General features: G+C 36.6%; 1 protein-coding gene and 1 long non-coding RNA gene across 6 annotated transcripts in view; one reads left to right on the top strand and one right to left on the bottom strand.

The window, feature by feature from the left end:
- Positions 1–22500, bottom strand: part of LOC144965790 (uncharacterized) — a 39776-nt gene that overhangs the window by 6273 nt on the left and 11003 nt on the right. For 2 of the 5 annotated variants that reach the window (XM_078901507.1, XM_078901508.1), the window contains exon 2: positions 3552–3635. The gene's annotated coding sequence lies outside the window, so the exon portion shown is untranslated. Of the gene's footprint in view, positions 1–1890; positions 1984–3551; positions 3636–4595; positions 4960–5405; positions 6191–22500 lie in introns of those variants that run through there. The other 3 variants (XM_078901509.1, XM_078901510.1, XM_078901511.1) reach the window with 3 other exon arrangements.
- LOC144965793 (uncharacterized) lies at positions 9980–14617 on the top strand. Its single transcript, XR_013644107.1, has 3 exons — positions 9980–10021; positions 12474–12618; positions 14520–14617. It is a non-coding gene; the product is annotated as an uncharacterized LOC144965793 (long non-coding RNA).

Raw genomic sequence — 22500 nt, 5'->3', positions numbered from 1 at the left:
CGGCATAACACTGTTTTGACACGATGGGTTACAAAGAATATTACAGAAGTTTTTAATTTTCTGAGTTGAATTCAAAACGGAATAAAGTGCTTTCAGGTTGACTATTGTTTTCCCCAGGGGACCCGCTAGCTCATTTGGTAGAGCACTCGCTTCACAAGCAAAGGGACCGAGATCGATCCCGGGTGCAGTCGGGATTTTTTCTGACCCCCTTGTCTACCCAGCAGTGATTGGGTAGATGGGTCTGATAGATCTGGCGGAAAGTACTTTGTGATAGACTAGAGTCCTATCCAAAGGGTAGCAAGCAGTTGCTATTGTCCGTTTCAAGCTATAGAAACCTGGATAAACTCCGGGTCTATGGGCCTACGGTTCTGAAAGACTTTTTAAAATTGTTTTTCCTGAGGACAACAAAAATTCGTATTGTTCGTTTCTAGCTACGGGAATTAAGTAGTGTGAACTCTGATTTAATAATAATAGATGAAACCTATATTTGTCATTTTTTAGACAGCAATTTAGGTGATTACTTCTCACAATATTATGTAAATCAGACTATAAACGTTTAAGGTTACACATAGATTTGTGTGTTGGTACGTTACAACCGGCTGGCGGATGTTGTGTTGTTGTTTGTTGTTTTGTTTTTTAGTTAAACGCACAGCATCAATGTAGTGCTCAATGCGCTTAAAGAGATCTTGAACGGAAGGTAAAAAAATCCCTTCAAAATGAAACAATTATGGGCATTCTTTTGAAGCAGTAGGAGGCAGGCACTTGTGTATGATAAATATATCAAGAAATGTGTACGAAACAGTGCCAGGCAAAGCAGAATGACAAAATTTAAATGATACCAAAAAAAAAAAAGCATTCCAAAAAATAACCAGGAGCGATCGGGATCAAACCTCAGATCTCCAAATTACCAGTCTCCCACTGATTCATACAAAACTTTTGTGTGACTATGTGGTCTTGTGGCATGAAACTCGCAATCGGACCGGAAAGTCCTGGGTTTGAGTCTCGCTTTGAGAGGAGCATTATTATAGGCTTTTTACTCACATTCTCTCACCGTACTCAGGTGTAAAATCAGTGCCTGGCCGTTAACAGCAATGTCTCTGACGGAAAAAAAATTTGTAATATCGCCTAACAGGCGTTATGTCCCTTCCTAGATATAAAATGTTTCTGTTGGCTAAGGACCCTTTATAAAACGTTTTGAGCACGTTGAGTGGATATTGCGCTGTATAAATGCTCAAGTTTTTATAAAAAGATCGTTGGACATTCTTATGCTACACTATTTGCATAATGCAAGGCGCATAAAACATGTGATCATTGCACAATGAATATTATGTTTCACCTGAAAACATTTACAATTGAAACAACCAAATGATCAAATTACAGTCACAAACCGATTATAAAACTTATATCTGAGGCCGACTATTGGTGCTATGCGTTTAGGTAAAATACCACAAAAAAACATACGTCAGCCGGATATAAAGTAAGTCCTTCAGAGGCACCAGACCCATGGAGCCGGAGTTTATCCCGCTAATACAGCGTGAAACGGACAATAGCCATTGCTTGCTACCCTTTGGATAGGACGCCAGTCTATCGCAAAGTACTTCCGCCAGGTCTAACTGACCCAGCTATCCAATTTGAATCAACGGGACAATTTAACCTTAATTACTCGTATATCAATCTGTGAAATATAGTTTTATAATTCTTAATTTCCCAGTAATTTTGTGTTCGATAATAAGAATTTAACCTTGGCTCCACGGAACAATGCTGATCCCAAACTCTATTTTTTAAAAAGAATAATATTAAGTAGTTTTCACAATATTTTTCCGTTAGTTTTAAAAAAGAGTACTAATTAAGAACAAAACAAAATGAAACAAAACAAAACTCATCTCTCACCTTTCCCAGATCTTAAGTCAGTATTCTCGTAAAGAATAACAATTTACTGATTGATAGCAATGGAATCAACGATTTTGGATCGGCTAATTAAAAGCATTTTTAATATAATTTGGGCTATCTGGTCTTTCAATTTCCATTTGAGAGCAATATACATACATACACACACACACACACACACACACACACACAATATATATATATATATATATATATATATATATATATATATATATATTACAAAAATCAATCAAAACATTTTGGTTCCTGGTTTGCGTTGCTTTGTTTCTGGCATTTTGGGGGGAGGGAAGGAAAGCTTAGACAATTATTGTAAACAATCCAAAATATGGTTACGTGCATAATCCCATCCTGTTATTCTGATGTGTATCAAAGCATTCATGCGGATAAATCAAATTATAATATAACATATTTAAGAAAAACAGCATTATAGAGTCACGGATCAACGAGCAGTAAAAATCTCCGTTAGGATTCCCACCATTTTTATAAGCATGTCATGTGATCTTAATGGTCCAATGATCGTGCTCCTTGAATCCACTTACACTCGTTTTCTAAGTAGGGGCCTACGTAGAAAAACTCCGGATAGAAATGTCACCTAATTTCTATATAAAAACACATGTTCTCCGTTAGGATTTCCAATCAAATCATAACAATGAATACTGAATGTAACACTGATATCCTAACACTGTCGCACATCCACAAAAGGCCATTTATTAATTTATTTTATTTTACATTTTAGCCAGAAAAATCTTCAAAGACAAATCTACGGATATATATAAATTCAATCTCTTGATGACACTAAATTTCTAAAATAAAAAAATGAATATCCTCCATCCTCAAAAAAAACCAAAACAATACAAACAAAAAACAAACAAACCTGGGCTTTTATATAGTGCAATGTCCTCTAAACGTGATCAAGGTGGTATGCAAGGTGTTCTTAGCCAACAGCAACACTAAACATGCAATTTACAGAATGGCACATGTACAGCTATACATTATTTAATTGTTATCGACAAAAATAACGCTCTTAACGATCGGATACTCATTTTATTCCTGATTATGGTGAGATAAATGTGAGTAAATTATAATCCTTTTCCTGGAACTCAACTATGCGCCCATCGGGGCGGGACTCAAATCTTGTAATTTCCAGTCAGAATGCGAGTATCCTACCACATAGCCGCACAGCGGTGGAGTTTCTCGTAATGTTACCAATTCGATGTTGATTGCGATCACTCATCAGATCAATGTTAAATATTGCAAAACTCTGGCTCCAGCGTTACACACATTAGTCAAGTCCACCAAGGAATGAATTAGTTCCTGCCCAACGGCATTCACGGAGTGTAAGAGTGCTAATAAAGAAACTTACTCTTAGCAGGCGAGTTGTACAGTATAAAAAATAAAATTGTGTCCCATATGATCTGTTGGGGGAAGGTATAAATCACTATAAAGCGCATTGACCATGATGTATATATAGAAATGTGCTATAATTTTTTTCGTATCTTTTCATTTTTTTAAAAATCTCATAAAGGGTTAAAAATCTAGCTGGCAAAAGGTTAAACAGGACGTAGGTATATCAGTAATGAAATCTCCTATAAACATTAATTGTTCGTGAGGTATAATTTAGTGTCAAGATTATCTGATCTTACCTTTGTTCTTGGGGAAGACACGTAAGGGAATCAATACTGGATTATATGGACGTGGTGCCCGTATGTCATTTCTGCAACCGTGTGCTGAAAAAAAAAAGAAAAAGAGAAAAACAAAAAATGGAGATTAACGTTGAGATATTGTGTCTGAATCTACGAGCACAATAATAATAATAATAATAATAATAATAATAATAATAATAATAATAATAATAATAATAATAATAATAATAATAATAATATTTGCAGATCTGATCTCCGCACTTAATGGGAGCGATCTTTATTCATGTTTTTGTCCAACCTAGTCCTCGATCACATGACTTGTTGCTGTGCAACGATTGCTGTGTTTATGAAGGTTGTAAACACACCCATGGGTCATGCTGAACAAAATAACCAATTATGACGTTGGATATAATTTTTCAAACTGTGATCAATGACCTCGAGCACATGGAAAGGTAGTATAGATCATTCCCATTATGAGCTTGTTTTAACGTTGTTTTATGGAGTATATTATTATTATTTTGCTTCTTTCTTGAGAGTATTCCCACTATAACATTTAGACCATGACACAATGGGTTATCAGACCTCCAACTAAATACACGTCGACTAAAATCTATTGTTTATCCATTCTCACAAAACGGAAATCAAAATTAACAAGTTTCTTAACTTAACCAGTTAACTGCAGTAGTCCTTCAATTATCTATCGATTTAAATGACCCTCATCTTGGAATAAATAAAATTCTCTCATGTTTGAGAGGTTTTGCCAAGATGAGGATATTTTAAATCCATCGATATTTGAAAAACCAGTTTTCTGGAGAGAAAAAATTTAAAAATAGTAAAATACGTATCTTTCCAGAATACGGCAAATAACAGGTTAAAGTTTAGAATTTTTCAGATCTTCACAATATTTTAGATTTTAACAAAGCTTCATGCGTCAAAATAGTGACCGATCGCCGATAAACGTTGATATATCGAGGCCACCCTGATGCTAAAATTGACATTTTAAGCTCAACGTTTAAGATTTTTAAAATGAGTTAAATTGAATACATTTATTGAGAAGAGCTAGATTTGTTTCTCAAACTTCTTTTTTCTTTTTAGTTAGTCCTTCAGAGCCATTAGACCCGTGGAGCCGGAGTTTATCCCGGTTTCCATAGTGTGAAACGGACAATAGCAATATTGCTTGCTACCCTTTGGATATGGAAGCTAGTCTATCGCAAAATACTTTCTGCCAGATCTAAATAAAAACTATCGACCGAATCACTGTTGGGTGGGCAGGAGAGTTAGAAAAAAATATCGGTCCCTACGCGTGTCAAGCGATTGCTCTACCAACTGAGCTATCGGAAACACCAGTCAAATTTCTTATTCGAATAAAAAATACTAGACACCGTCAATGTGTAGCCATCGTTATGTTATAGCCGAACACTGAAATCCAAAAGGACTGGCAGTTTGACGTCATTATTTGTTTTTTGCACCGCCTAGTGAGTTGTCGTTAGTAAGTAAACCTCATGGAAACAAGTTATTTCATTGGTTGAACTATTGAATACAACTCACGATTTGTTTTCTTTTGTGGCAAAAGACTGGCATTTTGACGTCTTTTTCGGTCAGTGTCAGGCTATAAGTTTACGATGGCCACGGTCAGTGGGGCTTAAACCGCTGTCATCTGCAGTATCTGTGAAATCCCTCATCTACTCGGCAATCTCATTCCCTACTCTATGATAAAGTATCTTATAGTTTGGAAAGACGTGTAAATATTTGCAGGTCTGATAACCTAAATTATTACGGCCTCATTGTTGTAATGGAAATATGTACTCTCAAAACTTCACAGCGTGGCTCAGTGGTACGGTCTTTGCTTCTTACCCGAAAGGTACCGAGTTCAATCATCCGCCGCTGCGTTGTGTGGCCTTGAGCAAGTCACCTCACCCTAGCTCATTTTGCGGCGCTGCTCTGCGGCTGACGCCTGGATTATTCCAGTCTTCCATTGGAATAGACCCTAAAGACAAATTTCCCCTTGGGGATGAATAAAGGGAATTTTATTTTTATTTTATTTAAAATATTGTTCACAGCAACAATATTAAAACAATGCCCAGGATTGCGTTCAGTTATCTGAAATGCAAATTAATATTATGTTCACGTCGGTTTGGGACTTTTTACTCAGTCGAGGTTGACGGATTGTTAGGATAGTTTTATTCTTGTGTATTTTTCTTTCTTACTTTGTCTGGCACCTTTCATACACACTTGCTCATATCTTTCTTTTACACCGGTGCCCTGGTTTCTAAATTTGACGTTTATTCACTATTATTTCAATCACAATACACCGCTTTGTCCCTGTTTTTTTTTTCTCTTTGGTTTTTTATTTATTTTTTTTTATTTATTTATTTATTTTTTTTTTGGTTTTCTTCTTAAACTTCACAAACATATTTGGCTAATTCTGATCACTTTGATTTGAGAAGCAATTTTCTTCATCTAGTTCATTCCGACGCAATACGGGATTAATACCGTGGGTCACATTTATGCCATTTCAATTTGCCGTTTTGTTTTGTTCCGTTTTGTTTTCACAATATGTTTGTTTCGTTGTTTCCTTTTACTCTATCAACCCTAACGTTCCGGAGAATCGGATCGCTGTCACCAACTTTATTGATTCAGATCAATTCATTATATACGTGTTTTTTTTAAAAAAAACGCCCCCCCCCCCTACTGAACTACTGCCGTGCCGTGTTTTGAAAAAAAACACTTTAAAAAAATTAAAATGAAATTTGGTCTGAAAACTTTTACAACAAATATCAATGGATTAACCAGCTTAACTGTCGTACACTGTAATAAAACACACGTATTTAAAAATGTAGCCAGAAAACTCGTCCTTGAAATATCGGCCAAATTTAAATGACTACCTTCTTGGAAAAACTCTCAAAACTGGAACTTCTTGATAGAAGTTTCAAGTTTGGGAATTCTTGAAAATTTGGGCAAATTGGGTGTTATCTTAATCGAATTATGGGGTTCTGATAGAACAGTTGTAAAGCACCCGGTCACACGAAAAGGGACCTGGATCGATACCGGGTAAAGCTGAGATTTTGTCTGACCTCCCCCCCCCCCCCCCCCCCCACCGCCCTGTCCTCCCAGCAGTGATTGGGTAGTTGTCAGATCTGGCGGAAAATATTTTGCGATAGACCAGTGTCCAATCCAAAGAGTAGCAAGCAAGCAATTACTTCCACTGTCCATTTAAAGCCAAAGAAACCGGGTTAAACTCCGGAAACATGGGTCTTATTGCTCTGAAAGACTGGGTTTTTATTTCAATCGCATGATATTTCAAGTAAAAGTGTAGAGGTCTATTGATCAAAATGGAAATAATGTGTTATGACATCGGGTTCGGCGGACGAGTCTGGAGAAAGAGCCTGCTACAATGGGGAATTGGATATAATAATTGTGTGGAGTAGTAGCGTCGGTGACATGAGTTGTCTGGATTTTGGTTTGTTGATATTTTCTAATTCTTTGCATTGACTTGACTGTTGTGTCACGGTGATTGATAGCTTAAAAACGCGATCGGGTTCGGGTTTCTTTTTTCCTGTTTTTTTTTTTTTTTTTAATAAGATCTGGTTGAGGGGGAGGGTAACGGAGAGAGACGGAGAAGGAGGGGAGGAGAGAGAGAGAGAGAGAGAGAGAGAGAGAGAGAGAGAGAGAGAGATAGGTGGATAGGTATATATATATATATATATATATATAGAGAGAGAGAGAGAGAGAGAGAGAGGGGGGGGGGAGATTATGTATCGTGTATGTAGTGTGTATATGTGTGTGTGTGTGTGTGTGTGTGAGTTAAATGTGAGTATATGTGTGTGAATAGATTGTAAGAGAGATTGAGTGGAAGATAGAGAGAGAAACTGGATAGATAGATAGGTAGGTAGAGAGAGAGAGAGAGAGAGAGAGAGAGAGAGAGAGAGAGAGAGAGAGAGAGAGAGAGAGAGAGAGATATGGCGAAATAGCAATATTATGTGTTCTGCCATCCTTTGGATAAAATGTATTCACATCTCTGAATTATAAAACTATTTAAGTGTTAACTTCTGGTAATTTTAGAGGAGACAGTGGCATGCAGTGTATAACAAATTCAGCAAAATATTATTAAATTAAATTGAAAACTAACTTGAGCTTTTATACAGCGCAATATCCACTAAATGTGCTCAAAGCGCTTTACAAGGGGTCCCTGGCCAACAGCAACATTTAACATTTAGGACGGGACATGACGCCTGTTAGGCACCTGATACAATTTTATTTCGGACAGAGACAACGCTGTTAACGGTCATGTACTCATTTTACACCTGAGTATGGTGAGAGAATGTGAGGAAAGAGCCTTCTCCAAGGACTCAACTATGCGCGAAGCGAGGCTCGAACCCAGGACCTTCCGATCCGAAAGCGAGTGTCATACCACGAGACCACATAGCCGCACAATCATACTCATCTACCAGTTCTACAATTTGATCTCGATGTCAATGCAACTGATAATAATTATGATGATGATACTGATTGTTTTTGTTTTTTCTTGTTGTGAAATTTAGGACATTGTGTTTATGCTCCACCATAAAAAAGTACGCCCTTTCGCAACGACACGATTTGGTCCCGTCGCCTAGGCATTCCACGAAGGAATATAGATAACCCATCAAACAAGATGTCTAATGTCAACAGGAATCACCTAGTTGTCTAAAGTGAGCAAATCGGGGGTTAATAATCTTGCCGAAGGAAAAAAAATAAATTGTCTGAAGCGGGGCTCGTACCCGGGACCTTCCACCATATATTAAAATATATATTAAACCCAAGTTATAGCTTATAATTATGGCTCCGTGGTCTTGTGGTATGACACTCGCTTTCGGATCGGAAGGTCCTGGGTTCGAGTCTCGCTCGGCACATAGTTGAAAAGGGCTCTTTACTCACATTCTCTCACCGTACTCAGGTGTAAAATGAGTAAACCTGACTTTACAGCGTTGTCTCTGTCAAAAAAAAAATGGTAATATCGCCTAACATGCGTCATGTCTCGTTCTACATGTTACGTTTTGCTATTGGTCCCTTTGTAAAGCGCTTTGAGCACGTTTAGTGGAAATTGCGCTATATAAAAGCTCAGGTTTTTTTTCAGTTGTTAGCTGTGGCTATGAATTTAATTGTCAACCCGACATAAATCCGGTTTTGAGACAATTTGCCGCAAATGATTTGACAGAACTCCAGTGTCATCGTAAAAGGGTTAAACATAATATTAATATAATACATAGAATAATAAATTACTTGATAGACTTAATGAAGTGATCGTTATCGACAATCTAACACGGTTGATTTAACAATGAATTATACAGATATCCCTCACGTCAAGTACCTCACATGAAAACACATGTATACCGTTAGAAATTAACAATAACATACGAATGATAGGGATCCGTTAAATATTTCATATAAACGGGCGGGGTTCAAACACATTATTGAGATCACAGTAATTAATGGTGACGGAAAATCTAGATTAATAAAAAGCTAAACAAAACAATACCAAAAAAAAAAAAAAAAGAAACAAAACAAGCAAAGAAAAGTAAAATAAAATAGATTAAAACAATTTAAAGGTTATAAAACATATCGCGCTTGATGTCACACTGCAGTATGTAATTTGTTGTTGATTTTGCTGATTCACATTATGATTTTTTTTCTTTTCATTTATTTATCTATTTATCAAATAAATATGTAGTAGTAGAAAAAAATGGAAAACAGTAAAATTTACTACCGACAAAAAGAAGACCTTAATTTAAAACTTGCCTAGTTTTATTTAAAATTCTAAGTTATTGATTCGTGTATTGAAAACTGTGCTGGTTATACCAAAGTCTTATAAAAATCATGACATCGAAAGTTTCCAAACTTACGTCTTGTTATTAAACTAGGAGTGTCGTGTGATTAGTGTAGGAACTTGCTCAATCTTGTTGAAAAAGAAATGACTGATAGGAATAGAGTATGGAATAAATACAAAGCAGAAATCCTTTTTGATTTATTTCTAAAGATAAATGGCCTCCACCTCTAGTCATAAAGCAACTGTGAGCTCTACAGATGATATCAAAATTTGAGAATTACATCCTAAATCTTTGACATGGCAAATATGCGGTGCGTTTATTAAAACAAACGATTTTTCAACATATAATCCTGAAAACGTGTTTACATAAATTTAAATAGATGGGTTTAAATTTCAGACTTCAAAAATGTGACTATTCAGACATTACATTTAATTTTCAGTAATAATGTCACCCCGACATAATACCAGATGGAAACGGTCGGCAACCAATATACGTCTTTATAATAGATTAGAATATAAATGTTGTTATCAAGATATTGCCGTTTTCGGGCATCGACCTTTAAAGTGACATGGAGACACTTCAACTCTTCATTTTGTGACAGGAAGTATTCATTCGGCCATACAATAATTATTTACGACAGTGAGAAGACCTCTCGAAATCTAAACGGTATAAAACAGTCAACGAAAGTTGACGAAACTTCCTCCTCATAACTCTAATGCTTATATGCATTTCATAATATTAATAATATATTATTATCAGAATCCATTTATTAAATATTGTGTAGCAGAACGAAACAGAACTAATATCTTCAATAAGTTCACTGTTTTGATCTCAAACCTAGTTGCAGGTCTGGAATCCGAACACACTTTACGGTTTGATTTAACATTGTTTTGATAAATAATATTCTGTGTCGGTTTGAGGGTATTTCCATTAAACAACAATGAGACATTAATATTTTGAGTTATCAGACCTGCAAATAAGTACAAGTTGACTGACACCGAAATGTACTTATTTGACTAAACATTTCTTCATTGAACAAAGAGATTGAATAAATGGACCATACAAAAACAACAAACTAACAAACTAACAAAAAACAAGACAAAACAAACAAAAAAAAAAAAAAAAAAGAAAAGAAAAAGAACATATATATATATATATATATATATATATACTACTACTACTACTACTACTACTACTACTACTACTACTACTACTACTACTACTACTACTACTACTACTACTACTACTACTACTACTACTACTACTACTACTACTGCTACTACTACTACTCCTAATACTACTACTACTACTACTACTACTAATAATAATAATAATAATTATAAAGTAAATTTTCAAAATCACCACCAACAACAAAAACAAACTTTAATCTGACGTCTTACTCAATATATCTATAAATGCATGATGTATAATCAAGCTCAAATAATAAACTAGCAATTTACCCCAAACATCTAATAATTCAATGGATATTGTATTGATGATGATGACAAAAATATACAATTCTTTGTGCACAGTCCAATATTCATTCCTCGACAATTTTACGAACACACAACTGATCCATATCAAACGTTTCATCTAGTGACCCGGATTTTATCGGCGCCCTTTGTGGCAAATATCCTGTTTTATCAAGTTTTACGAGTATTCCGTTGCCACCTGCAGTGCTCATATGTAGCCATTCATACCTGGATCGAGTGAAACAATACGCCAAACATTCCATTTGATTGTTTGAAAAGGTTTGGTCCGTTTGAAATTCGAGTCCGTGTTTTTTTGTCAATTTGAGGTCAGAGTTGGAAGAAAAACCAATCTGTATGCCATAAATATAATGAAAAGAAAACAAGAATATAACTTATTGGAATGTTACTAAGAAAACTTGGGCATTTATATAGCGTAATACTATAAACACACTAGAAATGTGCTCAAAGTGCTCTACAAATATTCCCACGTCAACAGCAACTCTTAACGTGGAAGACTAGACACTACACTTTTGACAGGCGTTATTACAATGTTACTCTCGAAAGAGAAACCAATCCATATGGCATAGAATGTAATGAAAAAAAAAATCAAGAAAGAAGCCTATTGGATTGTTACTAAGAAAATGTGGGGTTTTATGTAGCGCTTTTATATTTATACTATATTTAGACTATAATATGATTGCGCTCAAAGCTCTTTACAGGGGCTTCCAAGTCAAAGACAACTCTTAAAGAAAAATAAATCAATATACTTCGCAGGAATTTCCAGGTTTGAGAGTTTTTGCCAAATAAGGCAAGGGTCAATTAAATCGATCTATATTTGAAGGACGAGTTTTATGGCCAAAGTTTTAAAGCAGACAATAACAATTGCTTTCCACCTTTTTGATAGGACGATGTTCTGTCACAAAATAATACTTTCTTTCTAGTTAAAATTAAACCTAGTTACCCTCTCTTCTCTGCATTTTTATTGGTCTTGAATTTCTTGCCACCCTCTAGATTTTACACTATTCCATCACAATGTACAATATACTTTCCTTCTGATCTAAATTAAACCTAGCTACCCTTTTTTCTCTGCGTTTTTATTGATACTTGACTTCAAATTTGTTCTTTCTTAATATTATATTGACGTTTAACTACTTGACGCTGGTTCCCTTTCATTTACCCAATACAAGTTATCGTGCGTTCGATATTGAGTGATCCAGTTATTTGACACGGGTGCGTTGTTGCCCGGTTCCCTTCAATGACAAAAACTCGTGTTTTATCAAAGGATATAGGAGCCGTCTATTGTCACCAGGGTGTGACAGAGACTCTATGTTTTGTTTTCGGTAGGTTTGTGTTTTCGTAGCCCCACAGTAGTGTTATATTGGTCTGGGCGTTGTGGTATGAAGACAAGAGTGAACTATCTGCAACCTTTGTTCTTTTTTCTTTCTTTCTACGACTTGATTTCTTAGTCATTTTATTGGCGTTTGGCTGATGTCGTAAGGAAATGGTAAGAAAAGGGGGAGGGGGTATGGCAATGGATTAAGGGGCTGTGGTTTTTCTCAATTGGACTTTTTTTTTTAAAGAGCGGGGGTGGGGGGGGGGGGGTTACTTCTCTGGAGATTTAAAATGTGACCTATCGGATGTTTTAGGAATGAATTCATGGGTACTTTATTGGAGCTTGGCAGAGGCTAGTGACGTAAGGAATATGGAACTAAAGTGTGATGTGAAAAAACTGGTTCCAATCTCAATGGAAGTGTAAAACCACTCTTCTGGGAGACTGGATACATACTTTGTGTAAGTGATCTTCTGGTTTCAGAGTGATGGCGTCTTATTTTATAGTCTAAATATAATATGCTGGTCGTCAATTAAGATCATCCATCCTCGCTCTTTTACGACCCGTAATCCTAAAAATCTGCCTATACATCCTGCTAGTTAAATAGTTATGCCACCCGATTGTTAAATATGTAATCTATTTATTATTAGTCCTCCTACAAACACACTTCCAAGATTTTGGAACTGGAAGAGTAGAAGAAGTGGCGTCATGTCCTATTGCTAAAGTAAATAAGTTAGAAAAGGGGGCGCTGCGTTCATTGGATTAATAGGCCCTGGTTGCCCTCCATCGAACTTTATACAAAAAAACAAAAAGGGTGGGAGGGGGTATGGCCTAAAAAGTGACCAACGGAGTGAATCTGGAATTTTGTTTAGAATGAAGTCATGGGCATTTCGTTGATTTCGTGGGTGTTTGGCAGCGGCTGGTGAGGTAAGGAACTGGTAAAGTAGATAATTTAGAAAAGAGGTCGCTGTTCGCACTAGATTAAGGGACTTGGTTGCACTGTAGCCATCGTTAACTTAAAGTTAAAGCCAGACACTGACCAAAAAGTGACGTCAAACTATGTCCTAGTGGGTTCTAGTGTCAGGCTATAAGTTAACGATGGCTACGGTTGCACTCCATCGGACTTTCTTTTTTTCTTTCTTTTTTTTTTAAAGGGAAAACTGCATCTTATATGGCTTAAAATCTGACCCATCGGGCCATTCTAGTATTTTGTCGGAATGAAGTTATGGGCATTTAATTGGCGTTTGGCTGGTGACGTAAGGAATCGGTAAAAAGGTAAGAAAAAAAAGGGGCGGGGGGTCAGTGGTTTGGCAATATATTAAGGGGCGGTGGTTGCACTCAGTCGAGTTGATATTAAAAAAACGAAACCTGCTTCTCTAGTAACATAAAATTGGATTCACCGAACCTGGTGTTTTGCTGAAATGAAGTCAAGGGCAATTCATTGGCTTTTGACCGCGGGTGGTGACGTAAGGAGTAGGTAGATAAAAAGAAAAATACAACCAAAAAAAAAAAGGGGGGGGGGGGGGGGGAGGGGGGCGTGATATGGCCCTAGATTAAGGGGCGATGTTTGTGCTCCATCGGACTTTCTAAAAAAAAAAAAAAAAGGGGGGGGGGGGTGGAGGAACAGAGCTTCTCATGTGACTTAAAATGTGACCATTGAAATCAATATGGTATTTTGTCTGAATGAACTCCCGGGCATTTCATTGGCGGTTGGCTGGTGACATAAGAAATTGGTTGCCTTTTGAGAAAAGGGGCGGTAGATAGCACTTTTTTAATGAACGGTGGTTGCATTCGATTAGGCTATCTAATAAAAGGAGGGGGAAAATGCTTCTCGTGTGACTTAAAATGTGACCTGTTGGGTCAACCCAGCATTTTGTCGGAATGAAGTCATGGGCATTTTATTGGCCTTTTGCAGCCGCTAGTGACGTAAGGAGTTAGTAGATAGGTAACAGAAAATAAAAAAGGGGGCGATGGTAGAACTTGATAACGGGGGGTGGTTGCACATCATCGGGCTTTCTAAAAAGAGAAAACTGCTTCTTGTGTGATTTAAATTGTGACCCATCGGGGTCAATCTGGTACTTTGTTGGAATGAAGTCATGGGCATTGAATAGGGTTCAATAGTCGTCACTTCCATCGTAATGACGCATGGTTACTGGTTCTAAACTATTGGAACAATGGAGGACGCCATTATCTCCATCACCGCACTTATTAAATAACTTCTCCGACTAGCATATAAGTGTATCCAGAGGAGAAAAATATTTTTAATCTGATCATGTTTTGATTTTATACATTCTGATCACATGACATGTAAAAAAGTTCTAGCCAGCATGAAGAATAAAGAGTACCGATTTTCTTTGCTTAGAACCAAGCTTCTGGTTGCTGGGCGGACGTGACATCAGACTATTGAATCCTACTCTGACGTATGGCAACGGCTGGTGATGTCAGGAATTGGTAAAGTAGGTAAGATAGAAAAAATAAAAAAAAAAAAAGGGGGGGGGGGGGTGCGAGTTTTTTTTTTTTGCACCAGGTTGGGCTATTTTGTGACGTCATCTGAGAATAACCCTCTTCGCCAACCAGCCTGCACTATTTTTAGCATCGCCACAATGGGAAGTCCGTGACAGAGGTCGGACAAGGCCATAGGTCAGCGCGCGCGTTGTTCAAGGTTCAAAGGGGTGTGCAGTTGGCTAGCCTACACTACACACTACACGATGTATGCCTACCGTATTTTTGATTGTTAAGAAGAAGAATAATGAGAAGAAGATAACATACTTTTAAAAAATGTTTGATATAATACTATAATACTGTAGTTGAAGTTTGAAATATAAGTTAGCAATAGAAATTAGACCACACTATTGTTGTCTTGAGTTGTGTCTACAGTGGTAGCTAGTGTGGATAGATGCAGAAAAAGTACGTTACACAAATCAAGTGCATTGTATGTAGGGTCCATCTCTGTAGGTCTATTACTATATTTAGGTGATAAATTATTGCACAACTGTGATTGGTAAATTTATAACTGCTGCAAAAATACAACATTTTTTTTTAAACGTAGTGTTTTTATGCACCTCGGTTGACGGTGTATCTTTTATGCACCTCCGTCACGATGCGCATTCCACCCAATTTCATCAGCGATATTGTGTTTCTGTATTCGGACATGGCAAAAGTTATATTGTGACATATGTAGGATGTTTTTGTTAATAAATTTATACAAAAATAACAATAAACTAAAAAATCGAAATATAGAACCAGAAAATAGAAGTTGCATTGAAGGTAAAATAATGTCTTAGAAAGACCTTATTAAATGTGATGGACAGTTAGGTGGCTCCGTAGCGCAGTGGACAAGCTTTCAGACTTTTTTGCCTTGAAAGTACTGGGTTCGATTCCCAGTAAACATATATTTTTTTAAAAAGTTTACTTTATTGAGAAAGACATCTTTTTTTTTTTTTTTCAAAAACTTTTTATCGTGTTAAAAAAAAATAATTTTCTAAAATTCTTTATTTATTTAAGATCAGTATGTGTGTGCCATGTCTCTTTTTACCTTTGATTTTTTAAATTATTGTGAATATTCTTTAATTTATTATCATTGTATAAACGTACACCGGTAATCACTAAGCAGCGTGCTAAACTACAATCTAAAATTATTTAAACCTCATGGTCGTATGCAGTAACATTTTCATTAATTAACCATCACCGCCAACGGAGGTGCATAAAAACGGTGCGTTGTAGTTGTAGTAGTAGTAGTAGTAGTAGTAGTAGTAGTAGTAGTAGTAGTAGTAGTAGTAATAGTAATAGTAGTAGTAGTAGTAGTAGTAGTAGTAGTAGTAGTAGTAGTAGTAGTAGTAATAGTAGTAGTAGTAGTACTAGTAGTAGTAGTAGTAATAGTAGTAGTAGTAGTAGTAACAGTAGTAGTAGCAGTATTAGTAGTAGTAGTAGTAGTAGTAGTAGTAGTAGTAGTAGTAGTAGTAGTAGTAGTAGTAGTTTTAGTAGTAGTAGTAGTAGTAGTAGTAGTAGTAGTAGTAGTAGTAGTAGCAGCAGCAGCAGCAGCAGCAGCAGCAGTAGCTGTAGTGGCAGTTGTTGCAAGTGGAGGTTAGTGGTGGTCAATCCTAGTGTTGAGTCCGCGTGGAGTCACCGTTCCCAACAACTTGATCATATAAACCGCTTGCGTGTCAAAACGACACGTAAAAATAGTACTGTCACGTGATTATTTTTCTCCACGAATCAGCGTGAGACGGTAGACATGGAGGAACCTCCCTGACCCATTTTTAAACCTGCCTGTTCCCAACCTGGTGCAAAAAAAAAAACTCGCGGGGCGGCGGCGGGGAATGTTCGCACTGGTTTAACGGGCCGTTCCAGACTTTCCAAAAACAAAAAAAAAAAAAAAAAGGGAAAAAAGGGGGCAAAACTTCGCGGTGTCCCAGGTTTGAGAGTTGTTGCCATGATTAGGGTCATTTAAATCTACCGATATGTGAAGAACGAGTTTTCTGGCCAAAATTTTTAATAAGTTTTTTTTCTCTCTCTCTCTCCAGAGTACCGCAGTTAATTGGTTAAGTTGAAATGACGAGAAATGTAAAGTTAAGGTATTTATTCTCACTTAAAGAATCTACAACCATTATTTCCAACAGCTTAACCCGAGTCTCAATTATTTTTTATTACAAATTCCATTTTTAGCATTTATATCACCTCGACACGATACTATTTAGAGGCGATAGGTCACAGCTATCTATTGATGCTGTGCATTTAGGTAAAATACTCACAACATCCACCAGCCGGATATAACGTACTAACGCAAAAAAAAAAAAAAAAAAAACAAAACAAAAAAACTAGGTGTAACCTTGAACGTTTGTATTCTGATTGATATAATTTAGTGAGAAGTAATCACCAATGTGGCTGAATAAAAACTCTAAGAAAGAGCTGAGTGGCGTCAATTTCGTTCCCTCTATATAAACACACCGACAGGAGGGCCAGACTTTCGAAAATGTGGACACTTTATAAAGTGCTCAATAAAACTTGACTAAATAGTTTTCACTCTGAGGATTTTCAATAAACGAGACGTGGTGTCAAATGACAGAGAACTCCACTGTAACGAAATGCTTCCGTGTAGGCGTCAGTTTACGACAGGATGTACGTCGCCGTAGTATTAGTTGTTGTTGTTATTGTAATCCCTCCGGAACAACCCTTCTTTTGTTGATACAGGCCGTATCAGATCATGCACCTATGGCCCGGAAGTTTGAATTAAACTACGTAGTGTGGGTGTTATTGTGAGAAAGGCATCAATCTTGTTTTCTCCGTAAACTTATAAGCAAAGTAGGATCCCTGTATTCTACGGGAGTGACTTTGTTATGGTATGGCTTGATTGATATCTCGTAACTATGGGGCTGACGAATTATTTTTTCCTTGATATGAGGATGTCCGGTATCAGGATGGGTTGTTGTTGTCCATGATTATGGAATCTGGGGGAGTTTTAAGGAATTTCAGATGTTTACGGATATGACTAACATCCGTTTGTGTGGGTAGAATTTTGCTTCGTTTGCTTGATTTTTGCCTATAAATGCCAGAGTTTTGAGCAGTTTCTTCAGACCACTCAGCGGAGTCTTTTAGGCTCATTGTCTCAAAAGAGACCAGACAGCGGAGTCTTTTAGGCTCATAGTCTCTAAGCGATAACCACAGCGGAGTCTTTTAGGCTCATTTGTTTAACTCTTGTGTAGAGTTGGATTAAAGTCTTGTGTAGACTTTGTAGTGCTCAAAGTTCGAGCTGAAACACGTTTTGTGTTAACTCTTGTGTAGAGTGTGATTTAAGTCTTGTGTAGACTTTGTGGTGCTCAAAGTTTGAGCTGAATCAAGTTGTGTTATAACTCTTGTGTAGAGTTTGATTAAAGTCTTGTGTAGAATTAATTTGTGATTTCAATAATCTGTTCGGCTCTGGTGAGATTTTGAATAATATGTTGTGATTACAATTATGATTGTGTTTTGATATCAATATCATAATATCACTTTAAATTTTGATTCTCAATTAATTAATCAGATAATTAAATTAATTGTATAATATATTCTTGTTGTAAAGAAAATAAGCTTTTCTTGCTATAAAGCATTATTATTTCATATCTACAAAGTAAAGCAATATTAATCAACATTAATAAATTGATTTGTTAAAGTAAAATAATATTTACTCATTTAAAGTAAACATATTGAGTGAGTTCGAATATAGATAGAGTTATATTCGTATGATTAATTGAGCATTTATATAGCGCAATATCCACTTAACGTGCTCAATGCGCTTTACAAGGGGTCCCTGGTCAACAGCAACATTTAACATATAGGACGAGACATGACGCCTGTTAGGCGATATTACAATTTTTCGGACAAAGACAATGCTGTTAACGGCCAGGTACTCATTTTACACCCGAGTACGGTGAGAGAATGTGAGTAAAGAGTCTTTTCCAAGGACTCAACTATGCGCCGAGCGAGGCTCGAACCCAGGACCTTCCGATCCGAAAGCGAGTGTCATACCACTAGACCACATAGCCGCACGATATGATTATCATATTATAACAAAATCATTTTCTTTCTTTAAAGTGAATGAGCCGTCGGAGGCTGGGCTTTAACAAGCCAACTTTAGGCTATACACTCATAGCTTGACCCTAATAGAAACTGAACATTTGCCTGTTTTATAAGTTACCTGTGAAGAACCATTTGCTTATTTTAATATCAGAACATTGAGAAACAATTGATCTGTTTATGAATACTGTGAAATCAGAACAATTTCAAGAAGAGACAAATTAACAATATTAGAACAACCTTACAGTTTTTGTTGAATATCAAGGACACTCTTTTGGCTTTCTTCTACACGTCTGGATTGTGTTTAGTTAGTTAGTTAATTATTAGTTGCCTGTATGACTGTGATGGTTGCAACCTATCTGTGAGATTGTCTGATGTGGTAGCGGTTTGGTAAAGTATTGATAATTAATTGATTTAATTATATATTTTCATATCGCTTTCATATCATATTCATCATCACACCATCTCCATCAATTTGTCATCCATCCATTTGATTTCATACTTATGACATCTATCATTTCATCTTCATATCTCATAATATCTTGGTTATATTGTAATAAAATATATCTTCATTTAGCTTCAAAACCTTTATCAACGTATTGTGTTTGGTTATTGATCGATGTCGTAGCTTGAATATAGCACACATAAACAAGGTTGCAAACTGCGCTACATAAGCATACGGTTTACGTGCGCACTTTGTGACATCCACAAAGAAAACCAACAATCAATAAAATGGTAGGCACGTCAAATGTCACGCACTGTGTCCGGTCTTATAGTCCTATAGATTCGGTCATAATATTATATTGATATTATAACAATACGAGCGTTATTTAATTCCTCCTTTTTACTCTGTTTTAGAAACCAGAATACAAGTCTGAAAGAAAAAGAGAGAAAGACCAAAATCCCCAACATTCCTGACTACATTTTTTAAAAAATTTGACTGATTATAGTAAGAACAGTGTAAAAAGCTCACTTTGCGACGCTGAGCTGCGGTTGACGCCTAGGTTATATCAGTTTTCTGTTCGAATAGACCCTAAAGACTAATTTCCTCTCGGGAATGAATAAAGGGAATTTCATTATTATTCATTAAAAAAAAAATATGATGAATGTTTTCGTAGAGTCATGATGTGTGAGGAAGGACGAAAAGAACAATAATAACAAAAACAGAAGGAATGGCAATAACCATTGAGTGCTTTGTATGTAAAATCTGAGGATTGAAAAAAAAACAACCCAACCCATTCTCCACTGCATAATCAATCAATGCCACGTCGCAACAGGTCTGCAAAACCCTACAATATCACGGGTATACGAAGGAAAAACATCATTCCCAAAATAAATGGACCAACGGGAAGGTGGGTGGAAATCGCTGGTCGATACAATCAATCCATCGAAGAGACAAAAGAAGACAGTGTGGCACAAAATTATTGACAAGTGGGCTAGAAAACCAGATTTAACAATTGAATTCATTGGTTGAAAAACAACATGCCGATTTCTTTCTTCTTTCTTTCTTATTTTTCTAAGCCGATCATTGGTTGATTAACTCGCTATGTCAAAATACCCTGACATGTTTTTCACTTATCAAAAACCTTTTTATCGCTTCTTTAAAAAACGCCTCTTGTATTCCTAAAATCTTTTCACAAGAAAATGGTAAATGTACACCATATCAATATCATTTCAACATAAGCCCATTGAGATTTGATTCTTATATAGATTTATATATTTTTTTAATAGACCGTGAAAGAAAGAATGTATGCATTCTGAAACGACACCGGAGTAAAAATGCCTTATGAAAAATGAACTCCTCACACTCCTATGCAGCGGAGAATTACTCCCCTAGTACGAAACCACTCCTTCATAATCCGCCTATAAATCTCTGACAAGATTGTCTTTCTTCCCGCTCAGAAAACGTGGAATCGAGAAATAATTTTGCTGGACAAAGTTTTTGTGAAGGGAGTCAATTTTTCTTAACCGCGGGAATAAAGATGGCGTACACCATAAGCACTCAGGAGTTGTTTTTTTTTTTAATCGTACGTTGAAGTCACTCCGGAGTAAATAATCACATGGAGTAATTTTCTTCTGGTACACACGCAGTGTAATTGAAGGAAATGTGTATTTGAGACATTTGCACTGTCCAATTATTGTTATAATCATTATTCTTATCATCATCATCATCATCATCATCATCATCATCATCATCATCATCATCATCATCGTCGTCGTCGTCGTTATCGTCATCATCATCATCGTCATCATCATCATCAACATCATTATCGTCATCTTAACCATCATCTTCATCTTCCTCATGGTCATGTTTTTTGTTTTTTTTTGGAATTTCCACAATACTCCGTATACTTCCAGTATACTATCGATACTATACGCATCCGGACCGACAAGCGTGAAGCAACAAAAAGTAAAGAGATAAAGAAAACTTTTACAACTGAATGCAATGAAAGAAAAGAAAATGTCCTTATTCCCCTTATCCGTAGAAATAATATGATATCGATTAAACTTTATTCATACAATATGACAAAGTAATAATATAATATCGAATTCATTCTTATCTGATACAAAGCAAATTTATAAAGATCTGCTCCGGTCCACATAAAGAGACTTTATACAGTGGGTTATTTTACGATTAGGGGATGAGGTGGAGGTAGTGCTGGTTGAGCTGTTGGGGGGGGGGGGGGGGGGCATAAGGAACAAGAGGTCTAACTCTAGCATACCGTTAGAATAATATGTACTAATTGTTATGTATGCTGTACTTTGGTGAAACATGTTTTAATAATAAGTTTAGCTAGAAAACTTAATTTTAAGATATTGAATCAATTACAATTACCTGACTTGTCAAAGGAATCCACATAGCTCAGTTACTAGAGCACTCGTTTCACACGCAAAGGGACCGATCGAGATCGATCCATGGTGAAGTGCCAGATTTTTTTCCTGACTCTTGTCCACCCAGCGGTGATAGGGTAGCTGGGTTAGTTGGATCTGACAGAAAGCACTTTGTGATAGACTAGCATCCTATCCAAAAGGTAGCTAGTAATTTGCTATTGTTGTCCGTTTCACGGGATAGAAACTCCAGCTCCACGGGCCTAATGACTCTGAAGGACTCTCAAGGTGTCAAATACTCTCAAACAAGAGACTTCTAAATATAATATCAAGTAGCTATTATGTCGGTATGAAGCGAATGCCTACTAAAAGTGAATATAAAGTTAATATAATCAGTTATGTGAATTTGTCTATCGCAAAGTAATTTCCGCCAGATCTAACAGACCCAGCTACCCAATCACTGCTGGGTGGACAGGGGATGGGGGGGGGGGGCAGAAAAAATCTCGACTGCACCCGGGATCGATCTCGGTCCCTTTGCTTGTGAAGTGAGTGCTTTACCAACTGAGCTATCGTCCTATCCAAAGGGTATATTGATATTAATTTTTTTTTAAAAGTATTTTGTTGGAGTTTATCAGAAAAGTCTAAGGAATATCAAGGAAATGGGTGATATTACATATTACATTCCATGGTCATATCTTCGGTGGGAATGGGCGGGTAAGACAAATTGTGTTGGTTGGTAATCCCGTTGGTTACAGTCCAAATCATGATATATCTTGGGGGGTATTCTGAAGAATCGTTGGGGTGTTAGGAATCAAAGAAAGATGATCCCTAGCTATGCAGAAATGCGACGACTGTCTATCTCTCTCGGATTTGGGGCGGCCATTACGATAATTCCATTTGTGTTGTGTGCGGATGTCAGAACGTGAATGCTGCTGCGGCACTACTCTGGAAAAACAGTGTTT

The sequence above is a fragment of the Berghia stephanieae genome, chromosome 2 (genome assembly GCF_034508935.2).
Source record: "Berghia stephanieae isolate SIO BIC M18660-M18661 chromosome 2, UCSD_Bste_1.3, whole genome shotgun sequence".
In the NCBI taxonomy this organism is placed as follows: Eukaryota; Metazoa; Mollusca; class Gastropoda; order Nudibranchia; family Aeolidiidae; genus Berghia; species Berghia stephanieae.
This window is presented reverse-complemented; position numbering and strand designations above follow the sequence as displayed.